General features: G+C 39.2%; 1 pseudogene; it reads left to right on the top strand.

The window, feature by feature from the left end:
* The first annotated feature begins 230 nt into the window (after positions 1–230).
* LOC100683328 lies at positions 231–5,526 on the top strand (annotated as a pseudogene).
* Positions 5,527–9,339: the final 3,813 nt, after the last annotated feature.

Genomic DNA, 9,339 nt, shown 5'->3' with positions numbered 1-9,339 from the left:
CGGGGCTCTCCTGTCCTGGGGACACTCGCCCCGGACTCAGCCCGGCTCCTCGCGGGGCCCCTCCCCCTTGGAGGCCTTTGTTTCTTTATTTCTTTTTCCCCGTCTCCCTACCTTGATAGAAGTGTGAACTCTTCTCACTGTAGCATTCCAGCTGGTCTCTCTTTAAATCTCAGGCCGAATTCATAGATTTTCAGGATAATTTGAAGGTTTTCTAGGTAGTTTGGTGGAGACAGGTGATTTGGAGACCCTACTCTTCCGCCATCTTGCTCCTCCCTCCTGGTTTTCTTTTTTAAAATTCCCCTGGCTATTCAGGGTCTTTTCTGATTCCACATAAATCTTAAAAAAAATTTGTTCCATCTCTCTGAAGAAAGTCTATGGTATTTTGATAGGGATTGCATTAAATGTGTAAATTGCCCTGGGTAGCATTGACATTTTCACAATATTAATCCTTCCAATTCATGACCATGGAATATTTTTCCATCTCTTTGTGTCTTCCTCAATTTCTTTCAGAAGTGTTCTATAGTTTTTAGGGTATAGATCCCTTACCTCTTCAGTGCTGGGAAAATTGGACATCCACATGCAGAAGAATGAAACTAAACCACTCTCTTGCACCATACACAAAGGTAAACTCAAAATGGATGAAAGAGCTAAATGTGAGACAAGATTCCATCAAAATCCTAGAGGAGAACACAGGCAACACCCTTTTTGAACTCGGCCACAGTAACTTCTTGCAAGATATATCCACGAAGGCAAAAGAAACAAAAGCAAAAATGAACTATTGGGACTTCATCAAGATAAGAAGCTTTTGCACAGCAAAGGATACAGTCAACAAAACCTAAAGACAACCTACAGAATGGGAGAAGATATTTGCAAATGACGTATCAGATAAAGGGCTAGTTTCCAAGATCTATAAAGAACTTCTTTTTTTTTAATTTTTTTTAATTTATTTATGATAGGCACGCAGTGAGAGAGAGAGAGAGAGAGAGGCAGAGACACAGGCAGAAGGAGAAGCAGGCTCCATGCACTGGGAGCCCGACGTGGGATTCGATCCCGGGTCTCCAGGATTGCACCCTGGGCCAAAGGCAGGCGCCAAACCGCTGTGCCACCCAGGGATCCCCTATAAAGAACTTCTTAAACTCAACACTGAAGAAACAAACAATCCAATCATGAAATGGGCAAAAGACATGAAGAGAAATCTCACAGAGGAAGACATAGACATGGTCAACATGCACATGAGAAAATGCTCTGCATCACTTGCCATCAGGGAAATACAAATCAAAACCACAATGAGATACCACCTCACACCAGTGAGAATGGGGAAAATTAACAAGGCAGGAAACCACAAATGTTGGAGAGGATGCGGAGAAAAGGGAACCCTCCTACACTGTTGGTGGGAATGTGAACTGCTGCAGCCACTCTGGAAAACTGTGTGGAGGTTCCTCAAAGAGTTAAAAATAGCCTTGCCCTACGACCCAGCAATTGCACTCTTGGGGATTCACCCCAAAGATACAGATGCAATGAAACGCCGGGACATCTGCACCCCGATGTTTCTAGCAGCAATGTCCACAATAGCCAAACTGTGGAAGGAGCCTCGGTGTCCATCGAAAGATGAATGGGTAAAGAAGATGTGGTTTATGTATACAATGGAATATTCCTCAGCCATTAGAAACGACAAATACCCACCATTTGCTTCAACGTGGATGGAACTGGAGGGTATTATGCTGAGTGAAATGAGTCAGTCGGAGAAGGACAAACATTATATGTTCTCATTCATTTGGGGAATATAAATAATAGTGAAAGGGAATAGAAGGGAAGGGAGAAGAAATGTGTGGGAAATATCAGAAAGGGAGACAGAGCATGAAGACTCCTAACTCTGGGAAACGAATTAGGGGTGGTGGAAGGGGAGGAGGGCGGGGGGTGGGGGAGAATGGGTGATGGGCACTTAAGGGGGCACTTTACGGGATGAGCACTGGGTGTTATTCTGTATGCTGGCAAATTGAACACTAATACAAAATAAATTTATCATTTTAAAAAAAAAGGAAGGAGCATAGGAAGAAAAAAAAAGAAAGTAAGCTTAGGAAAAAAGAGAAAAACAATTAAAAGACCATGATTAAAGGTTAAGGGAAATAAATGACAGCTTCAGAAGGAAAAATCTACATTTAATTGGGGTTCCAGAGAATGCTGAGAGGGACAGAGGTCCAGAAAGCATATTTGAACAAATCATAGCTGAAAACTTTCCTAATCTGGGAAGGGAAACAGACATTCAGATCCAGGAGATAGAGAGATCCCTCCCTAAAATCAATAAAAACCATTCAACATGTTGACATTTAATAGTGAAACTTGCTATTTCCAAAGATAAAGAGAAAATCCTAAAGCATCGAGAGGCAGGAGATTCCTAACTTATATGGGGAGAAATATTAGATTAACATCAGACCTCTCCACAGAGACCTGGCAGACCAGAAAGGGCTGGCAGGATATATTCAGGGTCCTAAATGAGAAAAAAGATCACAATGACATTTCAATAAACATCTATTAGAGCAGTTAAAATAAAACATAGGGGCGATAACCAATAGTGGTGAGGCTGTGAAGAAACTATTTCTCAAAACTGCCGGTTGGAGTGTGAAATTTTATAGCAACTCTGGAAGAGATTATGGTTAGCATCTTAAAAAAACTAAACATAAACACCTGACCTACTGGGCATTTATCCTAGAGATAGAAATATCCACACATGTTGTATACTAATGAGCCTGACTCTATGATGACAGTTTCCAAATGGTGCTGCTTCTTCACTTTTGCCTTCTGCCCTACATCTGATGAGAACTGGTGAGAAATCCTGGGGTTCCTCTCTTAGGTCCTGCTGGGAAAGTCAGAACCTGTAAGCTTTCTTAAAGGAATACCCAGGGGAAAACAAGAAGACCAAAAGTAAAATAACCAAAACACAATAGGAATTAATGAAAAATTTAAAAGTAAACAAGCATAATTTAATAAAGTAAAAAATAAATATTAGAAAAATAATACTATTTTATCAATAAAGCCAAAATCCGGTTCTGTGAAGATCAAGAAAATGAAATTAGAAATTGTGGTCCAATAAAAATTGAGAAGAAAGACTAAATTTAAAAATTGGTCTTGAGAAAGGAGGCAAAGAACATAAATAGAGGCAATAAATGACAGAGATATACAATATCAGGTATGACTTTATATATATATTTGAAAACCTACAGAAAATGGATGTTCTCCCTGCAGGGGTGGCATGGGGTGGGGGAGAGAATGATTAAAAACAGCTCAAAGAGAAATAGAAAACTTGAAGAGACTAATGAAACTTTAAAGATATTGTAAAGATTGCTAAAACTAGTAAAACAGTTCAGCAAATTAAAAAAAGAAAATGGTCACTGACCACAGCGCTAGCTCTCCAGATTGCTGTTTTCATCACAAGCTGAGCCAGACCACATAGAAGCAACTATGTCTAAAGGACCCACAGTTGGCATTGATCTTGGCACCACCTACTCATGTGGGTGTTTTCCAGCACAGGAAAGTGAAAATATGCCAATAATTAGGAAAACTGAACCACCTCAAGTTATGTCTCCTTTAAGTGACACTGAACAATTGATTGGTTATGATGCGAAGAATAAGTTGCGATGAACCCCACCAACACAGTTTTTGATTCTGAATGCCTGATTGAATGTATATTGACAATGCTGTTGTCCAGTCTGATATGAAGCACTGATGCTTCACGGTGGTGAGTGATTATGGCAGGCCCAAGGTTCAAGTAGAATACAAGGAAGAAACAAGTCTCTATCCAGAGGAAGTGCCCTCTTTGGTTTTGACAAAGATGAAGGAAATTGCAGAAGCTTATCTGAGAAAGACTGTTACCAATGCAGTTGTCACAGTACATGCTTACTTTAATGATTCTCAGCATTAAGGTACCAAAGATGCTGGAATTATTGCTGTCTTAATATACTTAGAATCATTAATGAGCCAACTGCTGGTGCTATTGATTATGACTTAGACCGAAAGGTTGGAGCTGAAAGGAACCTGCTGACCTTTGACTTAGGAGGTGGCACTCTTGACGGGTCAATCTTCAATATTAAAGATGTGTTCTTTGAGGTGAAATCTATACCTGGAGACACCAACTTAGGTGAAGACTCTGATGACTTAATGGTGAACCATTTTATTGCAAGTTCAAATGCAACTTAAAAAAAGTACATTGGAGAGAGCAAGAAAGCAATCCATTACCTCCATACTGCTTGCAAACATGCTAAGCATACACTTTCTTCCAGAACCCAGGCAAGTATTGATATTGATTCTCTGTATGAAGGAATCAATTCCTTCATTATTCATGCCCAAATTGAAGAATTAAATGCTGACCTCTCCCATGGTACCCTGCACCCTATAGAGAAAGCCCTTTAGGATGCAAAGCTATACAACTGTCAGATCCACAATATTGTGCTGGTGGGTGGTCCTACTCATATTTTCATAAACTTCTATAAGACTTCTTCAGTGGAAAGGAACTGAATAAGAGCATCAACCCTGATGAGACTATTGCTAATGATGCAGTTATCCAGGCACCATCCTTTATGGAGATAAATCTGAAAATGTTTAAGATTTGCTGCTTTTGGATGTCACTCCTTTTTCTCTTGGCTTTGAAACTGCTGGAGGAGTTATGGCTGTCTTCAAGTACAATACTACCATTCCTACCAAACTGATGCAAACATTCACTACCTACTTTTACAATCAGCTTGGTGTGCTCATTCAGATTTATGAAAGTGAACATGCTATGACCAAGGATAACAACCTACTTGGCAAGGCATTCCTCAGATTGAAGTCAGTTTTTTATATTGATATTAATTGTATTCCAACGTCTCTGCTGCCAATAGGAGTACAGAAAAGGAGAACAAGATTACCATCACTAATGAGAAGGGCCATTTAAGTAAGGAAGACATTGAATGCATGTTGGAGGAAACTGAGAAATACAAAGCTGAAAATAAGAAGCAGCATAACAAGGTGTCTTCCAAGAATTCCCTTTAATCTTATGCATTCCACATGAAAACAAATGTTGAAAATGAAAAACTTCGGAGCAAAATCAATGATGAAGACAAACAAAATATTCCTTAAAAAATGATTTTATTTATGTATTCATGAGAAACAGACAGGCAGAGATATAAGCAGAGGGATAAGTAAGCAGTCTCTCTGTGAGCTCTCCAATGTGGGACTTGATCTTAGGATTCTGGGATCACCACCGGAGCCAAAGGCAGACATTCAACCACTGAGCCACCCAAGTGCTCCCAAACAAAACATTCTTGACAAGTATAATGAAATAATAAACTATCTTGATAAGAATCAGACTCAGAGAAGGAAGAATTTGAACATAAGCAGAAAGAGCTGGAGAAAGTCTGCAGCTCCATCATTACCAAGCTCTACCAGCATACAGAAGGCATGTCAGAAGGAATGCCTCAAGCCTTCCCTGGTGGTGGATCTCCTCCATCTGGTGGTGCCTCCTCTGAGCTCACCATTGAAGAGGTTGCATAAGCCAACCTTGAAAGAGGTTTTGCATTCTTCCACACACAACATTTGAAGGACCCAAATTTGTAGCAAATTCCATGGCAGTCTTAAAGTCAAGCTGCTATAGTAAATAAACTGATATTCTTGATATTTTAATATAGAATATGTGCACAGGAAAGGGAAATAAACATTGCATTTTATAGGCATTGTATTGTAAGTGGAAATGCAATGTCTTAAATAAAGCTGTATTAAGATTAAAAAAAAGAGAGAGAAAAAACACAGGCATGTGACAGAAGATGAAAATAACTACCGAAATTCAACCTGCATTTCAGGACAGGAAGAACAATAGATCTGAAAATACAGGTAAGCCAGGAACAAACTGATAAACATTTTCTCCAAGTAATCTAAGGAAACATGATAATTAGTGACAAAATACCAGGGCATCCCCATGAGACAGCTTTAAGATAAGAATTTGTTCTTCTACTCATTCATTCATTGCTACTAATTATTATTGTACTGAAAGGTCTTGCTAATGTTTCCAGCCAACTAACCAAAATTTAATATTAGAAAGGAAAAATAAAAAACTGTCTTTTTTTGCAGAAAGTAAGGTAGTTTATTGTAAACATACAGAGTATTCAGTTGAAAAATTGATGAATTAACATGAGTCAATTAAAGAGGTTAAATCAAAATTAACAAAAACTAATAAAGATTGTCCTTCTCCAATTGACTTATTTCACTCGGCATAATACCCTCCAGTTTCATCCACATCAAAGCAAATGGTGGGTATTTGCCGTTTCTAATGGCTGAGTAATATTCCATTGTATACATAGACCACATCTTCTTTATCCATTCATCTTTCGATGGACACCAAGGCTCCTTCCACAGTTTGGCTATTGTGGACATTCCTGTTATAAACATCGGGTGCAGGTGTCCCGGCATTTCACTGCATCTGTATCTTTGGGGTAAATCCCCAACAGTGCAATTGCTGGGTCGTAGGGCAGATCTAATTTTAACTCTTTGAGGAACCTCCACACAGTTTTCCAGAGTGGCTGCACCAGTTCACATTCCCACCAACAGTGCAGGAGGGTTCCCTTTTCTCCGCATCCTCTCCAACATTTGTGGTTTCCTACTTTGCTAATTCTCCCCATTCTTACTGGTGTGAGGTGGTATCTCATTGTGGTTTTGACTTGTATTTCCCTGATGGCAAGTGATGCGGAGCATTTCCTCATGTGCATGTTGGCCATGTCTATGTCTTCCTCTGTGAGATTTCTCTTCATGTCTTTTGCCCATTTCATGATTAGATTGTTTCCTTGCTGTTCAGTTTAATAAGTTCTTTATAGATCTTGGAAACTAGCCCTTGATGTGATATGTCATTTGCTCTCTCAAATCTTTTAAAAATGAACATTGAAGACATTTGAGAAATATTTATAATCTCTGCAGAGGTGCTTTTATATGTGTAATGGGTGCTAAAATGCACTTTTTTAAATTTTCATTTCTCTAGAATAAATTACCAGGAGTGCTACACTGAACCATGTGTTAATTGTATGCAAAATCTTATATGGTCTCATTCATTTGGGGAATATAAAAAATAGTGAAAGGGAATAAAGGGGAATGGAGAAAAAATGAGTGGGAAATATCAGAAAGGGTGACAGAACATGGAAGACTCCTAACTCTGGGAAACGAACTAGGGGTGGAAGAAGGGGAGGGGGTCGGGGTGGGGGTGACCGGGTGACAGGCACTGAGGTGGGCACTTGACAGGATGAGCACTGGGTGTTACTCTGTATGTTGGCAAATTGAACACCAATAAAAAATCAATTTATTATTAAAAAAAACTAATAATGAAACTTCCTATGTAGCAGGATGAACCAATGATAAAATTCTCTAGAAAAAAATATTCTCCATTCACATTAGTGAAGACAAAGACATGTGAAAAAAATCTCATACATATATCAAGATAATCAAAAAATTTTGAACCAAAGGTTAAAAAAATCTGAGCCAACAGAAAGCCATACTATACTTTTGACTGTGAAAGCCCTACATTATGAAAATATTGTTTCTTCTCCACTTAACTTCATTCAGAATGTCCCAATCAGACTTTTAGTTTCAAATAGTGGACTTAGCACATGCATTTATATATTCTCCCCCTCAAGATTTCATTTAAATGATACCAAAACAAGAAGATACAAGAAGACACTGACCAAAAAGAATTTAAGATCAAGACAGAGTGAAGATAGAAGAATATTCGTTCACTGTCCAGCGGAGACTTGGAACTGCTGAATGGTGCCAATCTGCCCTACCCAACCCTGAAGGATCTTGCATTTGGTGCCTATAGGGCTAATGGGGGGAAAACAGAGAATTAAGTTCTGTGTGTGGAGCAGAGGCTTTCATCACCACACCATTACTCACAAACAATAAAGACCCACAGGAGTCTCAGTAGCCAGACTTGTTCTCTCCAGGCAGAAAGGTGAGAAGTCATAAAGATTTTGAATAATCTGGGGGAGGGATGCCAGGGTGGCTCAGAGGTTAATCATCTGCCTTCAGCTCAGTGTGTGATACTGGAGTCCCAGGATCAAGTCCCACTCTGGCTCCCTGCTTGGAGCCTGCTTCTCCTTCTGCCTGTGTCTCTACTTTCTTTCTTTCTTTCTTTCTTTCTTTCTTTCTTTCTTTCTTTCTTTCTTTCTTTCTTTCTTTCTCCCTCTCTCTTTCTCTCTTTCTCATGAATAAATAAACAAAATCTTTTTAAAAAATCTGGAGGAGAACTAGACCGCCTGATAAGGCTGTTAAGAGGCTTGAGAAAAGCATGCAATGATATGTCCCTGCTCCCTCCTTCACTGAATAAAGCTGGCTAGACCCCAACCTGCCCATCTCAAAGTAAAGGCCTTCAGTGGACAATCCCTATCTACATGCACATGCCAATCAGGCTTACCTTTCTTCATTCTTAAATATGAAATGAAACATGACAACCAAGGAAACCAGGCATTTAAGGAAAGATCATTAATGTACACCAATGGGCATAAAATCATGATTACACACACAAAAAAAAATGTTCAATGAATATTTGTGGAATAAGTGACTGGCCAAAAGAAAAGTAACAAACACTGACAGTGGAGGAAATTAAGGAAATGGAAAATAAATTAACATATAAAACAAGAAGTCTAGTATCTTTGGTGAAGTTTGGAATTATATTCCTCCCATAAAATAGCAACAGGCTATTAAATAAGTAAGATAGACAAAAAGAGGGAAGGAAGGAAGGAAGGGAGGAAGGAAGGAAGGAAGGAAGGAAGGAAGGAAGGAAGGAAGGAAGGAAGGAAGGAAGGAAAAGACTGATGGAAAGGAAGGGAGGAGAGTAAACTAGAGAGAAAGAAAGAGACAGACAGACAGACAGAGAGAAAGGCAGACAGAAAGAAAGTAGGGAGAAAGAGGAAGGAAGGGAGGGAAGGAAGGAAGAAATTCCTAAGATTTTTTTAAATGAAGTCCCCCCCCCCATAAAAAAGGTTGAAAGATAAAACAAAGGAAAGTAAACAAAATGTTTTTAAAAATAAGAGATAAAATACATAAGAAAAGGTCAATTTTGAGGATGCATGGTGGGCACATAGCTAATTGTTCTAGAGTTCTGGAGCTATAGGGGAGTCTACTCTACAATATGCCCAGATCTAGAGAGTATATGTGTATATGAACACACAGCACATATGCACATACATGTATGCACGTTTGTATGTGCACATATGTACCCATACCCATATGCATGCATGCACAGACATATGTTGGCCCCCATGCACACATGCACTTGCATTGCTAACACCCCACCCCAGATGGATGTTTTCGTCTGTCCCTACTTTA

Source organism: Canis lupus, chromosome 19 (genome assembly GCF_011100685.1).
Source record: "Canis lupus familiaris isolate Mischka breed German Shepherd chromosome 19, alternate assembly UU_Cfam_GSD_1.0, whole genome shotgun sequence".
In the NCBI taxonomy this organism is placed as follows: Eukaryota; Metazoa; Chordata; class Mammalia; order Carnivora; family Canidae; genus Canis; species Canis lupus.
Note: the sequence above shows the minus strand (reverse complement) of the source record. Positions and strands in the feature narration are given on the sequence as shown.